The sequence below is a fragment of the Erinaceus europaeus genome, chromosome 19, assembly GCF_950295315.1.
Source record: "Erinaceus europaeus chromosome 19, mEriEur2.1, whole genome shotgun sequence".
Lineage (NCBI taxonomy): Eukaryota > Metazoa > Chordata > Mammalia > Eulipotyphla > Erinaceidae > Erinaceus > Erinaceus europaeus.
In genome coordinates this window covers 7,472,631-7,496,813 of record NC_080180.1, presented here as the reverse complement: position 1 = coordinate 7,496,813, position 24,183 = coordinate 7,472,631, and the positions used below count along the sequence as shown (strand labels likewise).

General features: G+C 45.3%; 1 long non-coding RNA gene across 3 annotated transcripts in view; it reads left to right on the top strand.

The window, feature by feature from the left end:
* The window catches only part of LOC132534596 (uncharacterized), a 129,578-nt gene extending 105,885 nt beyond the window's left edge, over positions 1-23,693 (top strand). For 2 of the 3 annotated variants that reach the window (XR_009546303.1, XR_009546301.1), the window contains exon 4: positions 22,876-23,693. This is a non-coding gene — a long non-coding RNA (uncharacterized LOC132534596). Of the gene's footprint in view, positions 1-13,585; positions 14,241-22,875 lie in introns of those variants that run through there. The other variant, XR_009546302.1, reaches the window with a different exon arrangement.
* The last annotated feature ends 490 nt before the right edge of the window (positions 23,694-24,183 follow it).

Here is a 24,183-nt window from a genome sequence, read left to right as displayed (position 1 = left end):
CAGCTTGTTTCTCTTTCACTAGTGGGGTAGGGCTCTGGAGAGGTGGGATTCCAGGATACATTGGTGAGGTTGTCTGCCTGGGGAAGTCAGGAGGGTATCATAGTTGAGTCTGCAGCTCGGTGGCTGAATGGCAGTAAGATATAAAGCAGGACAAATGGTTTAATAAACAGGAACCCAAAGGTAGGAATAGAGCAGATGAAATCAGGGGTCTTCAGGTGGGAAGAAGCTAGGAAGTCTGTTTTAGGTATGGTCCAAGAGGCCCATGACTTTAGTCATTTTTGCCTGAGATTTTAAGTTCTTCCTCTGAGTGAGATCACCCAGTATTCATCCTTCTCATTTTGACTTTCTCACTATTGTTAAAGGACACCTCCTGAACATGCTTGCGCCATGATAAATGTGATAAGGTCTGGATCAATATGCAGGCTTTGTTGTGTGATAGATCCTCGACCTGCCAATTCCTATCTCCCTTGTGTGCAGAATGCTGAATTATACCACTTGCTGTCCATCCCTCTACCCCAGGGTCTTGGGGAATGAAAACTAGTTCTAATGGACCTGAACACATATCTGATTACTATCTGAACATACTACAACCGTTTTTTTTTATTTTTCAATTTTCTTTCCTTTTTTTTCCCTTTGCCTCCAGGGTTATCACTAGGGCTCAATCCACTGCTCTTGGTGGCCATCTTTTTTCCATTGTTGCTGTTATTGTTGTTGGAGAGGACAGAGAGAAGTTGAGATAGACACCTGCAGACCTACTTCACAGCTTGTGATGTGAAGCCCCTGCAGGTGGGGAGCCGGCAGCTTGTACCAGGATCCTTACGCCGGTCCTTGTGCTTCACACTATGTGCGCCTAACCTCGTGCGCTACTGCCCAACCCCCAATACTTTTTAAATTTTTATGTATTTAGTCTAATGAGAGAGAAATACACCAGAGCACTGCTCAGCTCTGACTTATGGTGGTGTTGAACCTGGGACCTCAGAGTCTCAGGCATGAAAATCACAGTTGAATCCAAACATTTTTTATTTTCTTGCACTGGGGTTATCACTGGGGCTTGGTGCCTACACAACAAATCCACCACTCCTGGCAGCCATCCTCTCTCTCTCTCTCTCTTTCTCTCTCTGTTATTTGATAGGACAGAGAGAAATTGAGAGATGAAAGGGAGACAGAAAGGGCAAAAGAGAGCCACCTGCAGACCTGCTTCACTGCTCAGCTGCATGCACCACTGTCCGCCCTCCAAAACAGTCTGTAACCGTCCTCAGGCAAGTCATGGGGTCTTGACTATGTTCAGTTTTGAATTAATGACTTCGTGTTTTTCATTAATGAAGATAAGGAGTGCAGGCTTAATCTGTGTGCACTTTATAAATATGTTATCATCAGAGTGTCTCAGAGCACTTATAAATGATTATCTTTGGGGTGCCATGTGGGGGTGATGTATTCTTTGGGGAGGTTCCACATGAATTTTGTCTAAATTCCCCTCTGGTTCACGCTGCACCCTGCAGAATGAGTGAGGTGAGACAGTAAGGATGAGAATAGCCATAGTGGCTGTGTGGATCAGTGGCTTCGGCTGGCAGAGGAGGAAGCTCACACCTACACACTTCCAACAGAAGGTGGCCAGCGAGAGAGCAGAACCAGCTGAGGGGAGAAAGAGAGAGGACTAGTGTTCCTTTCTTCTTATTAACATTTTTAAACTAGAGAGTTGGGCAGTAGCACAGTGGGTTAAGCGCACGTGGCGCCAAGCGCAAGGACCTGCTCAAGGATCCCTGTTCGAGCCCCCAGCTCCCCACCTGCAGGGGAGTCGCTTCATAAGTGATGAAGCAGGTCTGCAGGTGTCTGTCTTTCTCTCCCCCTCTCTGCCTTCCCCTCCTCTCTCCATTTCTCTCTGTCCTATCCAACAACAACGACATCAGTAGCAACAACAATAACTATAGCAACAATGAAAAACAAGGGCAGCAAAAGGGAAAATAAATAAATATAAAAAAAGTTTTAAAATTTTTTGAACTATATTTATTTAATAGAGACAGCCAGTTATCAAGAGGGAAGGGGGAGATAGAGAGGAAAGACAGAGAGACACCTGCAGACTTGCTTCACCACTCATGAAAATTTCCCCCTACAAGTGAGGACTGGGAGGGCTTGAACCCGGGTCCTTGAGCAATGTAACATGTGCGCTTATCCCGGCGCCCACCCCTGGCCTCTGGGCTAGGGTTTCTACCTCACCAAGTCTAGCTTCAGTCACAGGTGGGGAGTTTGATGTATTTATTCCTCTGGGCAACGATCCTGACCATGAATGATGCAGCTCTGAGGGCCGTGAAGAATGATGACGTTTTCCCAGGTAGCTGATTTTTAGCGGCCAGGGGAATGGCTGGCCTGGGCGACATGGTGGACTGCAGTCACCTGACAACGTGAACTTTTGAGTTTCCTGAGCTGCCAACTGATTTTTTTCCAAGTCCCACCTGCCTGAGGAGTAACTTTGCTGCACTGCTTACAGGCGCTGATGTGGTGAAGAGTGCTGACTGTAACCAGAGAGGAGCAGCTGCTGCTTGTCCCGCCTGGCTTAGCCAGACGCCATGGTGAGGACTAAGCTGTCCATTTAGTAATAGTTAAGCTCCTTCCTTCCTTCCTCCTTCCCTTCCTTCCTTCCTACTCTCCTTCCTTTCTTCCTCCCTTCCTCTTTCTTTCTTTCTTTCTTTCTTTCTTTCTTTCTTTCTTTCTTTCTTTCTTTCTCTCTTTTTATCTTCCTTCCTTCTTCCCTCCCTCCCTCCCTCCCTCCCTCCCTCCCTTCCTTCCTTCCTTCCTTCCTTCCTTCCTTCCTTCCTTCCTTCCTTCCTTCCTTCCTTCCTTTCTCCTTTTTAATCCAACAGCAAAATTAAGCAGTTCCCCATGGGTTTCTCCCCCTTGGCCAGTTGCATCCTGTTTTAGAAGGATGACTCATGCTTCTGTTTGTACTCAAAACTCCCTCATTAGGTGCCCGCTGATTTGCAGACTAATTTTGTTCAGGAATCACCTTTTGACAGCTGATCAATATCAGTGTGCGTGTTTCCTCTGGAGAGCACGCTTCCCACTGCTGTTCAGGAGAAGCTGCGGTTGCTGTTTCTTAGATTTATTGTTGTAATACTTTTAGGTAAGTGGAAAAGTCACACACAGAAGTGCTTAAATAGCTGATCAACACAATCTCCCCTACTTAGGTTCTGGGTAAGACTCAGTCAGACCCTCCAGGAAACCTTGAACTCTCCCTAAACTAATGCTAATTTATTCTAACTAATCAGCCTCATGGAGATTGCAATGGTAAGGATGATGGAAGCTCTTATTTCCTGGGTTCCTTCTGTCTGCTCCTGGACACAGGAATCTGGAGACAGAGAAGGCGAATATGAAGGAGATGAAGAAAATCACAAAATCAAGGACAAGAAATGACCTTGAGACAGATGATTTACTTGGCTTTGGCGGCAGACACAAGAATTGTATTGAATTCCTGTGGTTTTAATAACCCCCTTTTAAATGTTCATTTCTCTATTTTTAAAAAAATATTTATTTATTTATTCCATTTTGTTGCCCTTGTTTTATTGTTGTAGTTATTATTGTTGTTGTTGTTGTTGGATAGGACAGAGAGAAATAGAGAGAGGAGGGGAAGACAGAGAGGGGGAGAGAAAGACAGACACCTGCAGACCTGATTCACTGCCTGTGAAGCAACTCCCCTGCAGGTGGGGAGCCGGGGGCTCGAACCGGGATGCTTATGCCAGTCCTTGCACTTTGCACCACCTGCGCTTAACCCGCTGTGCTACCACCTGACTCCCTCTTTAAATTTTTTTGCTTATTTATTAATGAGAGATGGGGGAGGGTCGAGCACTGTTCTCGCAAATGCAGTGCCAAGGATTGAACTGGGGACTTCATGAATACAAGTCCTGCACTCTCACGGGTGAGCTACCCCCACTCCCCTTTCTAACTAACTTTCTAACTAACTAGCACCAGCAGCATCATTTGGCTTTTATTAGTTAGTTTGCTCCTGTGAGCTGCTTATAAATATAAACCAGCCCCAGGAGTAAGCTTGGTTACTCAAGATATGAATATAAACGCAGAGCAAACACTTTGGACCCATTAAAACACTGGTTACTTTTCAGTGAAGACCTTGGTGCAGATGCTAGGAACTATTTCCTATTTATTTATTTATTCATTATTGAATAGAGGCAGAGAAATTGGGAGGGGAGGGGAAGATAGAGAGAGGCAGAGAGACACTTGCAGCCCTGTTTCACCACTTGTGAAGCTTTTCCTCCTGCAGGTGGGGACTGAATGCTTGAACCTGGGTCCTTGTGCACTTGTAATGTTTGTGCTCAATGAGGTGAGCCACTGCCCCCCCAACTACCTTATTCCCTTGTCCCCTGTGTTTACATGGCTATATTCACTATGGAATGAAGGAAGTTCTTTGACAGACTTCATATCATTTGTTAACCTGCAAGTTTTGGGAATAGATTTGTGTTTTATTTATAATGCATGAACAAAACAAAACACTCAGTCATATTTTTGTGACTAGGATGATGTGTGCTATTTCTGTATTCTTGACAGTAACCTCGTTTTCTCTCCTAGTTACCTTCATGAGTCCCCCCTGTCCCAGACGGAGAGCTTTCTGAAGCCACTAAGCACTGTGAGCTTACTGTACCCCACACCCAGCTGACTGCAACCCTCTGTGGTTAGCTTCAGTCTGAAGATGTTTTCTAGAGAGTAGCAGAAGCCACAACTTTCTCCAGACTGGCAGGAGATATGACTCAGCCATCCCAAAGGCAGACAAATTAAAAACCTTTAGAGCGCAGTTGAGAATGAGCATTGATCCTCCAACACAATGAGATGTAAAATTAGCAGCAACATCAGACCTGTGCCTGAGAGTCTTGTGATTTCTTTCTCTCGTGCTTTTGTAGCTGTAGCCACTTCCAGAAGGAAAAAAGCTTGGCGGCTTGTGCTCAAGCTGTCCATGAACCATGAAGTATCATTCTATAATCATGAATTATTGGGTGCAATCATTTAACCTGTTTTTACTTCTCTCTTTTTGTTAGTGGATTCATTAATCATTCATCAAATACTTACTGAGACCATCATTTATACATTTATACTAGGTTTTTTCTAGACATGGGAGTCATGAACCCCTGAACCAAAAAGTATAATATTTCCATAAGGAAGCCCCCCCCCCAAAAAAAAAAAAAACATCCCTAAGTAGTCCTGAGAGAACACAGAGTCAAGGGCAACTCATTCAATGCGATGGCCCTCTCCCAGTTCTACTTTGTGATTCTTTTTTTTTTTTTTCATCCAGGGTTATTGGTGGGGTTCTGTGCTGACACTGTGAATCCACTGCTCCTGGAAGTCATTTTTACCATTTTTTAAAAATAGGATAGGACAGAGAGAAATTGAGAGAGGAGGGGAAGATGGGGGAGAGGAAGATAGACACCTGCAGACCGGCTTCACCATTTATGGAACAATCCCTACCCCCACTGGCCTATGGTGGGGAGCTGGAGGCTCAAACTGGGACACTTGAGCAGATCCTTGCACTTCATACTATTTGCTCTTAACCCGGTGTGACACCACCTGGTCCCCTCTGGTTTGTGATTCCACAGAGGCCTTGGTTATATCCAGACCTTTCTGTAAGAGTCGGTCAGTTGACACTGGCCCTGGGGCTGAGAAGTTGCTGAAAGTTTCCTCTTAACAGATCAGCATTCATCCAAGGGGGTTGAGTGGATGAAACTCTGAAGGCCAAATTCCACCAGCGTTTGTAACTGGGATGGCTATAGTAGCGTCCGCCATTTTGTCCAATATAGTCCCAAACGTTCAAGTTGGAAGCTGTTTGGAATTCTGTAAATAGTCCCTTCTCCATCATTCACAGATGGAATTGGGGTGGATCAGAGTTACGTGTGATTGCCTGCATGGCCTCTTCCTGCGGTCAGCTGAATCATTGCTCATGAGGTAATTGTTTAGATGGCAGGGAACACTGAGGGCCTGGAGGAGAATGTCTGGGAAAACGACTGAGTAAGAGCTCACTCAGTGATGCTGTGTGAGAAGACAGTGGTCAACTCTTCCCTGTGGATGAGAATTAAATCTAAATTTTTGAAATTATAAATTGAAGAGATTAAATTTGAAGGCAGCACTCAGAGATTCTGTGAGGGTTAGGAGTTGGGCCCTCTTGTTAAAAGACTATTCTTTTTAAAAAATATTTCATTTATTCATTTTCCCTTTTTGTTGCCCTTGTTGTTTTTATTGTTGTAGTTATTATTGTTGTTGTTACTAATGTTGTCTTTCTTGGATAGAACAGAGAGAAGTGGAGAGAGGAGGGGGAGACAGAAAGGGGGAGAGAAAGATAGACACCTGCAGACCTGCTTCACCGCTTGTGAAGTGACTCCCCTGCAGGTGGGGAGCCAGGGCTCGAGCCGGGATCCTTACACCTGTCCTTGCGCTTTGCACCACGTGTGCTTAACCCGCTGCGCTACCGCCCGACTCCCAGAACACTATTCTTTAAAAAATTTTTATTATCTATTTATTTATTTATTTTCCCTTTTGTTGCTTTTTTTATTGTTGTTATTGATGTTATCGTTGTTAGGACAGAGAGAAATGGAGAGAGGAGGGGAAGATAGAGGGGGGAGAGAAAGGCAGACACCTGCAGACCTGCTTTACTGCCTGTGAAGCGACTCCCCTGCAGGTGGGGAGCCAGGGCTTGAACCGGAATCCTTACACCAATCCTTGCGCTTTGTGCCACGTGCACTTAACCTGCTGCGCTACCGCCGACTCCCTGGAAGACTGTTCTTTAGTTGGCTCTGGGGAGCTGGAAGGTCCAGGAGCCACTGCTGAGGACTTGCACCAGAAGCCTTTGCTCTCCCAGGGACTTGAGGAGGCTTGCTTATCTATCCCTTGGTCTACTCCACCAGCCTCTGCCTTGGAAATCTTGCTGCCATGGGTTCTGGTGGCCAGGGGTGAACTGTGGGTGTGTATTGTTGTTCATGATGCTTTAGCCTTCTTTACTGGAATCTGCGTCCCACTCTGCAGAACTGGTCCCTTCCTCCTTCCCTCCTTTCCCCCATCCTTGCTTCCCTTCCTTCTTTCCTTTACTTATGAGAGACCAGAGCACCACTGGTGATCAAACCAGCACTGTTTGCTGAAGCACCTCTCTGGCCACTTTGCTTCTTATTCAACTTCAAGCTGCACCCAGGGCTTCAGTCTCACTGACTAGGGGCCTCTTAACTGCCCCCCCCCCCCCCCCCCCCCCCGCACATGAAGAACAACACCTTTCCCATTTTTCCCTTGCAGCTGACCTACTGACCTCTTCTACATTTATTTGTTTGTTTTTTTTTTTTTTCCTCCTCCAGGGTTATTGCTGGGCTCGGTGCCTGCACCATGAATCCACCGCTCCTGGAGGCCATTTTTTTCCCCCTTTTGTTGCCCTTGTTGTAGCTTCCTTGTGGCTATTATTATTGCCCTTGTTGACGCAATTCGTTGTTGGATAGGACAGAGAGAAATGGAGAGAGGAGGGGAAGACAGAGAAGGGGAGAGAAAGATAGACACCTGCAGACCTGCCTCACCGCCTGTGAAGGGACTCCCCTGCAGGTGGGGAGCCGGGGGCTCGAACCGGGATCCTTACGCCGGTCCCTGTGCTTTGCGCCACATGCGCTTAACCCACTGCGCCACCGCCCGACCCCCCATTTATTTGTTTTTACCAGAGCACTGCTCAGCTCTGGCTTATGATGGTGCAAGAGACTGAACCTGGTATGTTGGAGCCTCAGGAATGAGAATCTCTTTGCATAACCACTAGGTTTTCCCCCACCCTTCTAGATTTCTTTTACGCGAAATAGGATTGCGCACAAGCACAGATGCTAACCTGGGGTACTCTCTTTGGTGACTGATCTTTTCTTCAGACTCTTTTCTAATGAGACCCCACCCCTCAAGGCCGCTGGAGGCCTGGGGAGGCTGGACTGAAACTTCCCCAAGTCAGGAAGCCATGGGTCTGACTGCGGATGAGTTTGGTACCTTAAGGAGTGCCTGTCCTTGGAGAGGAGCCACCAGAGGCTTTCAGAGATGGCCAGGGTCTTGTTAAAACGAGTGAATGTCAAGTGGTCATGTTGTAAAGCTTCGATGGGGCTTCAGAGAGTTTTTAGCTCCCATACTGAGAGGTTGGTAGCCACTAAACTTTGTCTTATTGGAGGAATTTACAGTCACTGTAAATGGACCATTAACCTGTGATCCCTAAGGCCCGCAAGTGGGGAGTGTCGAGGTTAAATTATTAACCAGAAGCCATATTTGAGGAGTGAATGAGGTTGTAAAAGTGGGTTTGGTGGAGAGTTTAATTAAAATCCCTATTTAATTTCCTGGGGGGGGGTTGGGCAGTAGTGCAGCAGGTTAAGTGCACACGGCACACAAAGTGCAAGGACAGGGGGGTCGGGCGGTAGCGCAGTGGGTTAAGCGCATGTGGCGCAAAGCGCAGGGACCGGCGTAAGGATCCCGGTTCGAGCCCCCGGCTCCCCACCCATTTCTCCATTTCTCCCTCTCTCCATTTCTCTCTGTCCTATCCAACAACGAATTGCGTCAACAAGGGCAATAATAACGACCACAATGAAGCTACAATAAGGGCAACAAAAGGGGAAAAAAAAAAAAACAAAGTGCAAGGACGGAAGGATCCTGTTTCGAGCCCCCGGCTTCCCACTTACAGGGGGATCGCTTCACGAGTGGTGAAGCAGGTCTGCAGGCATCTTTCTCTCCCGCTCTCCATCTCCCCTCCTCTCTTGATTTCTCTCTGTCCTATCCAACAATAACAACATCATCAACAACAACAACAACAACAACAAGGGCCTCCAGGAGCCGTGGATTCCTAGTGCAGACAGAGCCCCAACAATAACCCGGAGGCAAAAAAAAAAAACAACCTCCTATTTAATTTCCTCTTTCCTTGCTTTGTTCCATGGATTACCACTGAAGAATCTTGGCTCTGATGGTTTTATCGGCCTTATGTTTATTTGACTCTGATGATTTGTAGAACTGATTAGGATCAATGGATTAGTAATGCTGCAGTTGAATGGGATGCCTGCTATTTTTTCAGAAGACACATTTCCCCCGTATCTTTGTGTAGTGTGTGTGTGTGTGTGTGTGTGTGTGTGTGTATGATATTTTGTAAGGGCGCTATAGATACTCTTGGAGTATCTTCCATTTAGTGGCTACTGAATATTCAAGTGAGCCATCAGGAGTCGGGTGGCAGGAGTCACAGCCTGCTCTGAGTCAGGTGACATGTCTTCATTTGGGTGTAGATGGTATTCCAGTTGTCACAGTACACACTCAACTTCTTTTTCTTCTTTTTTTTTTTAGGACGATTCTTCTTCATGCTTTATTTTTCATATATTTGACAGGATAAAGAAAAATTGGAAAGGTAGAGGGAAGATAGGCAGAGAAAAGGAGAGATATCAGTAGCACTATTCTACTGCTTCCTCCCTGCAAGGGGGGGACTGGGGATTTGAACTTGTGCATTCAACCAGTGCGCCATCACCAGACTCCAATACAGATTTCTGTCAGAGCCAGAGTACACTAGGGGTGAGGAAAGTCCAAACATTTTATTTTATAATTTTTAAATAATTTTATTTCAATGAGAGTGATACAGAGGGACAGAGAGGGGGGCAGGGAGAGGGAGAGGGGGAGGGAGAGGGAGAGGGAGAGAGAGAGGGAGAGGGAGAGGGAGAGGGAGAGAGAGAGAGAGAGAGAGGGCAGAACATAGCTCGGCTTGGCTTATGGTGGTGCTGGGCATTGAACCTGGGACCTTGAGCCTCAGGCATGAAAATATTTGCATAGCCATTATGCCGTCTCCCCAGCTTAGTGCAGATGTTTGAATGCCAATATGTATCTCCCCTTTCACTGCGGACTCTTGCATGACGTTGGATTTAGCACCCAGCCAAACATGGACAGATGGTTTGACTGCACAAACATGGTCAGTTTGTGTAAGTCTAGGGCTTTCTATGAAGGATGAATGGTGCCGAGAGGGTGGAGGTGGGATTTTAATTCTCCTTTTGAGAATCTCCCTTTCATCTCCTTTGAAGTGGTTGCAAGTGCCTCTTTTCACATTTGGTTCTTGTTTCGCTTCTCTTTTTTGAAATTCAGGGACAATCAATAAATAAAATCGCATTCGTTTTAGATGCACTAAATCACAACTCTGTCTATGTGTGAAACGATGACCAGATGGTGACAGCGTTTCTTCTTGTGATGACAGCTGTTTGAGATGTGCGTTCCCAGCAGTGCGCCGGTGTGCAGAATCATCTGCGGTGACCACTGCACGATAGTCCAAAGCATGTGTGTGCAGTGGGTTGCCTTCCCCGGCTCCCCCCACCCTCGCCTCTGACAGTCATTCATCTCTATATCTGTTAGCTTTCTGGTGGTTTTTTTTTTTGTGTGTGTGTGATTGTCTGGGCTTATTTTACAGCTCAACTTTTTTCCGAGAGAGAGAGAGAGAGAGAGAGAGAGAGAGAGAGAGAGAGACCAGATCACAGGCGTCTTCTCCTTAGTTCTCCACAGTGGTCCTGTGATGATATCATATCCTCTGGAAATAACAACAGACTTACTTTCTACCTTATTTTTTATTTTATTTTTCAATCTTTTTTTTTTTTTTCCTCCAGGGTTATCTCCGGCACTCTGTGCCGGCACTACAAATCCACTGCTCCTGGTGGCCATTTCTTCCCCCCATTTTACTGGATACAACAGAGAGAAATTGAGAAAAGAGGGAGAGAGGAAGACACCTGCAGACCTGCTTCACCACTTGTGAAGTGAACCCCCTGTAGGTGGGGAGTTGGGGGCTTGAACCCAGATCCTTGCATGGGTCCTTGTGCTTAGTACTGTGTGTGCTTAACTGGGTGCGCCCCTGCCAACCCTCTCTTCTTACTTTTTTATTTGGTGTGGATGACTTGACTTTTTCTTTTTCTCTTGCTTAACAGCTCTGGGTAAGACTCTCACTTTCCCATTTAAGGGAAAGGTCTTGGAAGGCAGGAACTTGCAGGCATGAGCCTCCAGACACAAACGGCTGTGCTTCTCACACAGGAGCGTGTTAGACACAGCACACCTTTGTTTTCAGGCTAGAAGCCTGGGATACATTTGCATAACCCAGGTCTCTCTGCCAGCCCTCAGGGGAGGCTTATTCCTGGAGGGAGCACAGAGAGCCAAGCTGAAGATGGTCTTTGGCCTGAAATCCACCAGGAGAACTGCAGTTGGGGGTGGGGTGGGGGTGAAGAGAGGTGCAGGGAAGTGATGGGTGGAGAACTTACCCCAAAAGCATGTAGAAATGCTTCTCACTGGCTCCCACCCAGCATCCGTCAGAGGACAGCTGCCAGGACTAATTACTCAGACTTTGTATAAAGAGTGTGAATGTGACAAAAAGCCACACAGTGCCAGGCGTTATCAGCTTGCATCACAGCTCAGATATTCGGGGGAACAGCAGATGGATTAGACAGTGCCAGGAAATCTCGGTGGTTTTGTTCACATTCTTTCACTTCCAGATGCTTTCTTTCTTTTCTTTTTACCCTTTTGTCTTTTTAAAAAAATCTTTTTTTTACATTTTTCATATATTTATTTATTTATTGGATAGAGACAGAGAGAAATTGAGAGGGGAAAGGGAGATAGAGAGGGAGAGAGACAGAGAGACACCTGCAGTCCTGCTTCACCACTTGTGAAGCTTTCCCCCTGCAGGTGGGGACCAGGGGCTTGAACCTGTGTCCTTGTGCACTGTGATGTGTGTCTTTAACTAGGTGTGCCACCTCCTGGCCCCAACCCTTTCCTCTTTCTTCCTCCCTCCCTCCCTCCCTCCCTCCCTCCCTCCCTTCCTTCCTTCCTTCCTTCCTTTCCCCTTCCCTCCTGTCTCCCCCTCCCTCTCCTCTGCCATCCTCCTCTCCTTTCCCTTATTCTCTTGTTAGAATTCCACCCTACTGAGTTCTTGTAGCTCAAACATCTTTGTAGCTATATCTTTGAACTTCTTACCTCCCATCTGTTTGTCTCACACATGGGCTTTGACCTCTGTCTTGTGTCATGTGCTCCAGGTTAAAGTCTCTGCTTCTGTTTGGTGCACACGCAGAGTTCCATGTGAAGTCAAATGAGAAGTCTGATGTTGAACAGGGCTCAGAAGTTGTGTCAGTTGTAGCCCCTGGACAAACCCTTCCTTTGGAATAAAGTTCTCTTCTCTCCTTTGACCCCAGCTGCAGTGTTCTGTGCAGAGAAGGAAGGGGGCTGATGTCATACACACTTATGATAAGAGATGTCACCAGCCCCTGCAGTACGAACCTTTTCTGTCTGCCAGCTGCACAGGACACACTTTCTCAGCTAGCATCTCCCATCTGCCATCTTCTACAAGTAGCCCGTGCTTATTAAATGTTACATAGAATAAGTGCTACTTCCTTTGGTTTTTCTCTGGTATCTTTCTTTTTTCAAGTCTTTTTTTCAAGTCTTTTTTTAAGACTTTTTAAAGTCTTTTTTTTTTTTTTTGCCTCCAGGGTTATCACTGGGGCTCGGTACCTGTACTTTGAATCCACTGCTCCTGGAGGCTATTTTTTCCCTTTTGTTGCCCTTGTTTATTGTTGTTGTTGTTATTATTGTTCTTGAGGGGCTGGGTGGTAGCGCAGTGGGTTAAACGCATGTGGTACTGTTATTGCTGTTGTTGGATAGGACAGAGAGAAATGGAGAGAGGAGGGGAAGACAGAGAGGGGGAGAAATAGACACCTGCAGACCTGCTTCATCGCTTGTGAAGCGACTCCCCTGCAGCTGGGGAGCCGGGGGCTCAAACCAGGATCCTTACGCCGGTCCTTGTGCTTTGTGCCACGTGCGCTTAACCCGCTGCACTGCCCCCCACCTTGAAATCTTACAGTGTGTTTGCATATAAGTGCATACACTCGGGCAATTCTTTACTAGACTTTGTATACAAGACACTTCGTACTCTCATGGTGCTTCATGCGTCTTCAGATTCTTTGTTATTCATATTTTGTTACTGCATGGTCCATCTCTTTATGTGTGATAAAATCCACACATAACAATATCCTACATGAAAATACCCATTGAAATAGTAACACAGAGGTGTTAGCTGTCTGCCCGCATTGCTGATTCTTGCCTGGTAAGATTCTAAGGAATATGAAATCTCTTGCAACACTAATGGAAAGCAGGAGGTGAAAAAAAATCACCTCCTTATGTCTACTAATCTCCCAATATGTCTACTAAGAAAATCATAACTTGCTTTAGAGAAGGGGGGTCCAGTTTGTTACCGGAATGATATAATCTCATCTTCAAATGATTTCTGGAAATTCTATCCAAGTAGCCAGGCTTGAGGTAATGTTGACATTCTATCCATAACTTACAAGCATTTGAAGCTTAGCCAGAGACTTTTTAAAAAGAAACAACAAAACGTGAAGTGTTTAGGATTTAGCCCATTTTAAAAGAAAAGAGAATTCCTGTTATCTGCTAGGTTCAGCTTTAAGGGTTTATGTTTTAAGCCTAGGGTAATTATTTTAGCTAAAATTTGTATTTGCACCCAAATAAAGCTGTGACTAATCTAAGTATAATCAAAACATTTCACACTTTTTTTTTCTTTGCTTTTTTCAGACCATCTTACTAGGGACAGCTGCTGTCATACTTCTTCATGAGGAAGCCTTCTCTTGACCTTCGTAAATGCCTTGACTTCCTCAAAATCTCTTGGAAGTCGAGTTCAGCTTGCATCTGCACAGAAGCAAGAGCGTTTGGGCTTCCATTAACACTTCCTGTTACCAGATGTTTACCAAAAATCCAGAGGTTCAGACTCAAAAAAAAAAAAAAAAAAATGGCAGGACCTGAGGGATCCCTAGCCAGTTGATTTAATGCCTTGGTGTATGGCATGGAAATAACATGGGCTGCATTTTAGCTTCTTCCCAGGCATTTGGGCTGGGCTGCTGAGGACAAAAGAAAGCAAATTCTTATGCTTGGCTGGTCCTGCACTCAGGGGAGAATAATCACAGAACAACTTGGACTTTCAAGAGTTTCTATAAACTCTTTTAAAAGGCTGCCAGTTTAAGTTCTCAATCAAGACATAATTTCTCTCATGAACCAGTCCTACTTTCCTGCCCTCTTACCCTAACTTGGAGTCATGTCTGGCTGTCATTTTTGGAGGGTTCAATGTCAAACATTTTTCTCTTTCTTCTTTCAAGTCTTTTTCTTCTAAGCACTCAGGTGGCAGGAGGGAGTGTGGATCATGTAGCCTTCTCTGACTCTGGGTCCGAAGATGTCTTTCTTTCTTTCCTCCTTTTTCTTTCTTGTTGTGAAAAGGAAACCATGAACTCGGATGGTGACACTAATGTGAAAGCTGACAGGTAATTCAAATAATAAGCTTACAGGGTGCTAGCTAGTGACTAAGCATTGATTACACATGAACTCACTCAATCCCAACAGCATTATCAGGTGGGTGCTGTAATTCTGTGTGTTTTGCTGATGAGAAAACTGAAACTCAGTGTCTATGAGTAACATGGTCAGTATCACACATCTAGTAACAGGACAAGTTGGGAGCATAGTGACCAAATGACAGCTCACACAAAGTTGGGTATATCATTGGGTGTGGAGGACTGTTGGAGGAGGCTCCATCCGCCATCTTGTTTGTGAGGTACATTTTTCAGGGCTTGGGGCAGAAGGGTTAGAATTCCTGCAGCTTGGGAGTCGGGCGGTAGCTCAATGGGTTAAGCGCAGGTGGTGCAAAGCACAAGGATCCCGGTTCGAGCCCCAGACTCCCCACCTGCAGGGGAGTCGCTTCATAGGTGGTGAAACAGGTCTACAGGTGTCTATCTTTCTCTTTCCCTCTCTGTCTCCCCTCCCCTCTCCATTTCTTTCTGTCCTATCCAACAATGATGACAACCATAACAACAATAATAACTACAACAATAAAAAAGGGCAACAAAAGGGAATAAATAAGTATTAAAAAAAAAGAATTCCTGCAGCTTGACCCTGAGTTGCCATGGCTTTTGTTCTTGCTGTTACTCAAGCTGGCCTCTTGCGATGAGTGACAAAGCCTAAAGGAACGGGGCCGCTGCCTTGCCTGGCAGGGTCTGGTCCCCCTGCTTCTCCTGCTGGACAGAGATTCTGGGAAACTCTGCTGCTGTGGTTTAAATGTGTTTCAGACAACTCCAGGCCCCTGCTTATTGTAAAACGTCAGGCGAGATATGAATCATGTGGCATGACTCCAGCCAGTGGGGCAGTACATCTGAACTATCTTTTTAAAAAAATTTATTATTATTATTTATTTTCCCTTTTGTTGCCCTTGTTGTTTTTTATTGTTGCAATTATTATTATTATTTTTGTCTCCAGGGTTATCGCTGGGGCTCGGTGCCTGCACTACGAATCCACTGCTCCTGGAGGCCATTTTTTCCCATTTTTTTTTGCCCTTGTTGTTGTGCTTATTGTAGTTGTTATTGTTGTCATAACTGTTGTTGTTGGATAGGACAGAGAGAAATGGAGAGTGGAGAGAGGAGGGGAAGACAGAGAGGGGGAGAGAAAGACACCTGCAGATCTGCTTCACCGCTTGGGAAGCGACCTCCTGCAGGTGGGGACCCAGGGGCTCGGACAGGGATCCCTACTGGCCCTTGCACTTTGTACCATGTGCGCTTAACCCACTGCGCTACCGCCTGACTCCTTATTATTGTTGTTATTGATGCCATTGCTGGATAGGACAGAGAGAAATGGAGAGAGGAGGGGAAGACAGAGAGGGGGAGAGAAAGACAGACACCTGCAGACCTGCTTCACCACCTGTGAAGCGACCCCCCTGCAGGTGGCTGAGCTGGGGTCTCTATCCTTACTCTGGCCCTTGTGCTTTGCGCCATGTGTGCTTAACCCACTGTGCCACCGCCTGACCCCCTGAACCATCTTTTAAATACTTCTTTCAGGGTTTTTTTCCCTAAATATTTATTAATTATGAGGGAGAACAAGAGAGAGAGGGGGGTGAGAACTGTGAACTGTTTCGCTCTGGCATAAGGTGGTGGCAGAATTTAAACCTCAGCCTCAGGGGTCTCAGGCAGGCAAGTTGCTGCCCTAACAGACAGCCATCTCCCTATCCCCTGGGCACTTTCCTATGAAATGTGATCTCAGTGTTGTACTAAGTGCTGAGAAAATTGGCCTAATTATTTGTGAATTTGTTATCCCCCAGTACTTTCTACCAATTTTCTAAAAGATACTACTCAGCTGTTAAAAATGGTAATTTTCACTTTCTTCACTCCATCTCAGATGGAGCTTGACGGAATGGTGTGAACTGAGATAAGTCAAAAAGAGAAGGCTGAATATGAATGATCTCACTCATAGACAGAAGTTGATAAATGCTACCATGATGCCAGCCTCCCTTTGCTGGGCAGACGACCTCACCAATGTGTCCTGGAACCCCACCTTCCCAGAGCCCTACTCCACTAGGGGAAAGACAGAAACAGGCTGGGGATATGGATCGACCGGCCAGTGTCCATGTCCTGCAGAGAAGCAATTACAGACTTTCTACTTTCTGCACCCTATAAAGATCTCTGGTCCATACTACCAGAGGGATAAAGAATAGGGAAGCTTCCAATGGAGAGAATGGGATTTGGCACGCTGGTGGTGGATATTATATGAATTGTACCCTTTTTATCTGAAAATCTTATTGATCATTATTTTTTTTTAAATTTCTTTATTGGGGGATTAATATTTTACATTCAACAGTAAATACAATAGTTTGTACATGCATAACATTTCCCAGTTTTCCATATAACAATACAACCCCCACTAGGTCCTCTGTCTTCCTTTTTGGACCTGTACTCCCCACACCCACCCCAGAGTCTTTTACTTTGGTGCAATACACCAACTCCAGTTCAGGTTCTACATGTGTTTTCTCTTCTGATCTTGTTTTTCAACTGCCTGAGAGTGAGATCATCCCATATTTATCCTTCTGTTTCTGACTTATTTCACTTAACATGAACTTTTCAAGGTCTATCCAAGATCGGATGAAAACGGTGAAGTCACTGTTTTTAATAGCTGAGTAGTATTTCATTGTGTATACAGACCACAACTTGCTCAGCCACTCATCTGTTGCTGGATACCTGGGTTGCTTCCAGGTTTTGGCTATTACAAATTGTGCTGCTATGAACACAGGTGTACACACATCTTTTTGGATGGGTGTGTTGGGTTCCTTAGGATATATCCCCAGGAGAGGAATTGCAGGGTCATAGGGTAGGTCCATTTCTAGCCTTCTGAGAGTTCTCCAGACTGCTCTCCACAGAGGCTGACCAATTAACATTCCCACCAGCAGTGCAGGAGGGTTCCTTTGACTCCACTTGTTGATCATTATTAACCACCAATAATAAATAAATAAACAAGAAGTTGAAAAATAAGAAAACACAAAGCAGAACTTGGACTGGGCTTGGCATATTGAACTAAAGTAAAGGACTCTGGGTAGTGGTGGTGGTGCAGGTGGGGTGGGGATTCAGATAGAGGACCTACAGTGGGTTGAATTGTTATGTGGAAAGCTGAGAGATGTTACACATGTACAAACTACTGTATTTTATTTTTTGTTACTATATTTTATTGTTGACTATAAACCATTACTCCCCCCTCTCCCCCCCCCAAAAAAAATCCAGCCAAATACAGTTAGCATAGGAAGCAGAAATTTAGGAGTCAGGCAGTAGCGCAGTGGGTTAAGCGCATGTGGCGCAAAGCGCAAGGACTGGCATGAGGATCCCAGTTGGAGACCCCAGCTCCCCACCTGCAGGGGAGTCGCTTCACAGGCGGTGAAGCAGGTCTGCAGGTGTCTGTCTTTCTCTCCCCCTCTCTGTCTTCCCCTCCTCTCTCCATTTCTCTCTGTCCTATCCAACAATGACAACATCAATAACAACAACAATAATAACTAAAACAACAATAAAAACAAGGGCAACAAAAATGAAATAAACAAATTAATTAATTTAAAAAAAAGAGGCAGAAATTTTGGTTTTTTGTCTTTCCTGTCAAGAAACAAAAACAATTTCGTTTTGAAATATCTTGTTTGGAGAAGCAAGTGCCTGTGAGACGACTGGGGTCATTGGAGACCAGGCGTGTGTAGCTGCAAGAGGGGCACAGAGAGAATTTAAGTCTTCAGAAAAAGCAGAGAGCTCCTGAAGCGGAGTGGCCCAGGCATGACGGAGCACTGGGGAGGGAATCTGGCCATGTGTGCTTTTCGCTTCTGGCTCCCACAAGGCACTTTCGGAATCTGGCTCCCCCGGAGACAATACCTCAGGGCACGAAGACCAGACAGTAGGGGCCCGGTTGTGCACCTGGTTGAGCATGTATGTTGCCATGTGCAAAGAAGTGGGTTCCAGCCCCTGGTTCCCACCTGAAGGGGAAGGCTTCACAATTGGTGAAACGGTGCTAGGGCTGCCCCTCTCTTTCCCTCTTTATCTTCCCCTGCAATTTCTGTTTCTCTGTCTCTAGCCAATGGATAAATAAAAAAAAAGTTTTTATACAGGTTTTAAAAAATTAATTAATTTTTAAAAACTTTATATATTTATTCATTTATTCCTTTTTGTTGCCCTCTATCTCCCCCATTCCTTTCAATTTCTGGCTGTCTCTATCCAATAAAAATAAAGACAAAAAAATTTTTTTTTTAAAGGGAGAAATGGCCACCAGGAGAGGCGGATTTATTGTGCAGGCATTGAGCCCCAGCAATAATTGTAGTCGGAAAAAAAAAAACAAAACCAAACAACAAAGCTGGTAAAAAAAAAAAAAAGATAGGGGGCCAGGTGGTGGCCCACCTGGATGAGCCACATACAACAATGCGCAAGGACCCAAGTTCGAGCCTCTGGTCCCCACCTGAAGGGGGGGAAGCTTTGCAAGTGGTGAAACAGGACTGCAGGTTCCCTCTCTGTCTCCTCATGCCCTCTTGATTTCTGACTGTCTCTATCCAATAAATAAAGATAATAAAAAAAATAAAAAAAAAACAAGATAATTTGAGATTCAATAATCAAGCATCGGGGCTGCTGAAGCTTAGCATGAGTTCCCTGAGACAGACTCCATGTCAGTGCCCTTTGAAATATGGTGACAAAGCCCTGAAGGTTGGCTAAAACTCTGCCCCTCTTCCAGTGTGATTGACATCTTTGCTCTTGGAGCAACTCCTCTGAGCCGGTGTGCTTGCATTTTAAAATAAGTCACTCAAGCAAATTTTCCTACAGGACAACCTCAGCACACAGATTCCTTGGCCCGTTGGGGAGAAAGCTCCCATCTCAAAGAAAAGTTCTGATGTGACTCTGGGGACATAGGCATTTCAGGGTGGCTTTGCAGTGCCCATGTAGGGGTGTTCTTCCTGCGAGTGGGCCTTGCTGGCGTCACTGGCGCTTAGAGACTGGCGACTGTTCGTTTCTATGGCGACCCAGATCGTGGTATGTCAAGTGTGTGATTAAACCTGAACTTCTCCAAATTCCAGGCTTCTGTCCTCATCAGCCGTGCAATGAAACTCTTGCAGTCTTTCAGAAAGAGTGGATCTATTTTGGAGTGGGATTCTGCACACCACGCCTGGGATGGGAGATTCTGGGGAGGGAAAAGGAGACCTTATTAGGGCATCTGGTTTACAGCTGGTACTTCTCAGCACGGTGGCCAGTGCTCTCCAGGGCTGGACCCACGTGTTCGGCCCAAGGGCTCTGCCACCCGCTGAGTCAGCTGGGAGATTCACCTGGAGGCTGAGATGTCCCTGATCTGGGGTGGCTGTGTGTCAGTGGGGAAGCTTAGATGCTAATGGCAATTAGGAGCAAAAGGAGCTGGTTCAGGGAGAGCAATCAATGGAAGTTCTACAGCTGGGATGTGGGGAAGAGCACGCAGAAAGGGAGAAGGCTTAGAGGCAGAGGTGGTAAGGAAATACTGGCTGTGTTGTGTGCTTAGGTCCTCTGGGAGTTAGAGAAATAGGGGAAGGGTTAGCATAAAGGCCATTAAAAGGCTTATTTTCAGCTCAATTAATTCATGAGTTTTTTTAGTGTACTTATTGATTTATGGCCACCAGACTTATTACTCAGTGTCAGGGCTTACACAACAAACCCACTGTTTCCAGTAGCCATATTTTCCCCTTTTTCCTTTGCTCTTTTTTCTTTTTCTTTCTTTCTTTTTTTCTTTTCTTTTCCAGGGTTTTTGCTGTGGGTTGGTGCCTGCTGTACAAACCCACTGCTCTTGGATCCATTTTTTTCCCCTTTTGTTGCCCTTATTGTTTATTGTTGTTATTGCTGTTACTGTTATCGTTGTTGTTGGATAGGGTAGAGAGAAATTACGAGAGGACAGGAAGACAGAGGGGGGAGAGAAAGATAGACCCCTGCAGATCTGCTTCACCATTTGTGAAGTGACACCCCTGCAGATAGGTAGCTGGGGGCTCAAACCGGGATCCTTACTCCAGTCCTTGTGCTTTGCTCTATGTGCATTTGACCCACTGTGCTACTGCCCGGCTCCCTCCTTTTCTTTTTTGACAGAGTCAGAGAGCTGTTGAGACGGTAGGTGGATCTTACGGAACAAGGACAGAAAAAGGAAATACAAAGTGAAACTTGGGCTGGGTAGTGTGTATTTCACCACAGCAAAAGACTTTGTGGAAGAGGAGATAAAGAGAACCTTGGTGTTTGATGGTGAAAGGAGCCCAAGTTGGGACTGAGAATGTCCTACAGACACCACAGGAGCTGAAAGTACCCATGTGTCAACAAGCATACTGTAAATCATAAACCCTTCCCCATAAAGTGGAAAAAATAATTTAAAAAAGGAGAAGAATTTGGGAGGGGAGGTTGAGGGACTATATAGAGGGAAAGGGAAAGACTCCTGTAACTGTGCGCTTTTTGGGAAACTTTTCCATACAGGTGGGGGTCCAGGGCTTGCACCTGGGTCCTTTTGTATGATAATGTGTATGTGTATGCCAGGTGTGCTACCCCCTGAGCCCTGCCAGGTAAATTTAACAGGTCAGTCCAAACAGGAGCTTAAGAACAATCCTTAAACAGAATTCTTTCTCTTTCTATCCTTGAAGTTGATAACTTGAGTCTCTCTCTCTCTCTCTGTCAGTTTATCAAGTTCAAGGAGAACTCCATGTGGGTTGAGTTCTGAAGGCTAAGTGGGAGTTGGCCTTGTGGAGAAGGGGCGAGACACAGCTCATTGGCTGAGGCCACAGACAGTGAGGAGAGGAGGGCCAGGGAGGTGTTTGTAACAAGCTCTGTTGGCCTGAAGCAGACAGCAGGGATGGAGAGAACAGCAGTGTTGAAAGGAGGGAGGGATAAACATTCTGACTGCAGAGCTGATGAGAAAGCAGACCAGGATGTTTTGGGTAGTAAGGGAACCTCAGTCAGTAGCCACACAGCTCACTGAAGAGTGACAGCAAAGGGGGAAACCACTTTACATTAGTCCAATGGTTAGCTCTCTGAAGAGGTTAAGTCTGTCATCCTGGGAGTCGGGTGGTAGTGCAGCGGGTTAAGCGCACGTGGCGCAAAGCACAAGGACCGTAAGGATTCTGGTTCGGGCCCCGGCTCCCCGCCTGCAGGGGAGTCCCCTTCTCACAGGCAGTGAAGCAGGTCTGCAGGCGTCTGTCTTTCTCTCCCCCTCTCTGTCTTCCCCTCCTCTCTCCATTTCTCTCTGTCCTATTCAACAACGACAACAAAAGGGAATAAATAAATATTTATATAAAAAAAAAGCCTGTCATCCTCTGAACCTGGGATGCATAAGGCATGGTAGGGTTAGTGGGCTCCTGGGAAATGAGGGGTTTGAACAAAGGTGGGTGTGCTGGACATCAGAATGCGTCTTCCAAACTGCCACAGAAGACTCTGATCCCATCTCCCACCTTCACCTTCCTAAGGAAATCCAAATGTTTCTTTCTGGAAAATCGTCTACACCAAAAGAAAGGTACCAATCCCATTTAGGAATGTGCAGGGAAATAATTAGATCCCTGCTGGATCACAGCTAGATCCGAGAGATGTTTGAGGAAAGTCTCTGGCATGTCTATTTCAAACAAGATAGAGAGAGAGGGAGAGAGAGAGAGAGAGAGAGAGAGAGAGAGAAAGTTTAGCAAAGTGAAATACTTTACCCCACCTTTTATTTAAAAGTATTTTCTTAAGAGACAAGACATGTTTCATGAAAGATAACTACTGGATGGTTTCTGGTTTAACTCCTATGTGGAATCTAGAGATCTGATACACATAAGTTTGCAAAGTAAAATTAAACCAACTAGGGTAGAGGAGACAGTATAATAGTTATTCAAAACAGATTCTCATGCCTGAGGGTCCAAGGTCCCAGGCTCAATCTCCGGCAATACCACAAGTCAAAGATGAGAAGTGCTCTGGAATAAAGTGAAAGAAAGAAAAAAGGTGGTCCAGGAGGTGTCACAGTGGAAGGGGCATCAGACTCTCAAGTGTGAGGTCCTGAGTTCTGTCCCCAGCAGCACATGTACCAGAGTGATGTCTGGTTCTTTCTCTCTCTCTCTTCTCCTATCTTTCTCATTAATAAATAAAGAAAGAAAAAAGAAAGAAAAATAATACAGAAGCAAGCAAGCAAACTGTTTCTAAAACTTTGTGAGAACTGTGGTGCTTATCTTTGAGAGATTAGAGGGTGGGAACACAGAGCTTTGGTGGTGGGTGTGGGACTATATACATTGTAGTCTTAAAACATTGTAGCTCGCTATTAAGCACAAATAAAAATGAAAAAAATAAGGCTAGATGTTTCATCACAAAACAAGGACAAGTAAGCCTATGAAAATCACACTAAAGGGGAGGCATGAGAGGAGTCACTTGATAGATGGACATTTTACCATACACGATCCAGGTTCTAGCCCCCAGTCACCACACAGGGAGCATATGCAGGGAGGAAGCTTCACAAGCAGTGAATCAGTGCTGTGGTGTCTCTCTTCTCTTCGTCTGTCTCTCTCACCTTCTCTGTGTCCCCTCTCTCCCTCAGGCCCTCTGGAGAGCAGAGGAACTCTACAGGCATGAAGGCGCAGCAATGACCCGATGGCAAAGTAAGTAAATAAACCAGGCATTTTAAGATGATCAAGTGAGCTCTTCGAAATGAAAACCATTAAGATTCAGCCTCAACAGAAGGTTGAGAAGTCAGAAAGAGGAAATGCTCAAGGAAGCAGAATAAGAAAAAGAGGCAGACAAAAGAATAAAAGCAGGAAGAAAATTTGTGGGTTGGGGGCCAGGTGGGTTACGTGCACATAATACAAAGTGTAAGGACCCACTCAGGGATCCTGGTTCAAGCCCCCAGCTCCCACCTGCAGGGGAGTTGCTTCACAGGTGGTGAAGCTGGCCTGCAGGTGTCTTTCTCTCTTCCTCTCTATCTTATCCTACTCTCTCAATTTCTATCTGTCCTATCTTATTAAAAAAAAATGGAAAAAGTGGCCTGCAGGAGCAGTGAATTTGTAGTACTGGCACTGAGCCCTGCTGATAACCCTAGAGGCAAAAAAGAAACAAAGAGAAAAAGAAAGAAAATTAGTGGGTCAGATTTGAAGGTCAGACCTTTCAATTTCATTCCACACACCCCTCCCTCACCTCCTCTGCTGAACTCAATTTTACTTTCTGAGGGGAAAAAGAGTGGTTGAGAAATCATTATTATTTCAATGCTTAAAACATATGGAAACTTTCTCTTTCTTCCCCAGTAGAGTCTAGTAAACTATGCTTATGAGGGAATACGCAAATATCCAATCAAGATTAGCAATGACATCTAGAACATGTCTCCTGAGTGCCCATGTCTCTCTCTTACAGAACATGGTTCAAACATCCATTAAACCACAGATTTGTTGAGGCACTTGGTAGCTGGGGTATGTGGGACCCTTATCAGCCAGATGGGAAACTGCCTTGGGCAGTAAGTTGGGGTACAGTAATGACAGGGCTGAGGTCACCTACTCCTCTTTCCCTGAGGATCAAAATTTCCTCTGCTGTCTGTTTTCCAAAGTCTAAAAACAGTCGTTTAAAATCTGTTGTCCAATTTATAGGCTGTTAATGGCAGAGTGGCAATTCTTGTTAACCGTGTTTACAGATGAAAGAAGAAATCAAATTATTTTAAAAAGGGGGACTCGAGATATTTCAAGTCTGGGGGACAGGTTTCATGGCAAGGATTTTGTGTGAGGATGAGCCACTTGGCTATAAATACAATTTTAGTAGATGTTTTATGTAGTTGAAAATAGATGCAATTATCTGAAGCAGGAATTTTGAAGCTTACAGTCTGGGAAATTGAAAAGGAAAAGGAAGAGGAACTATAGACTCA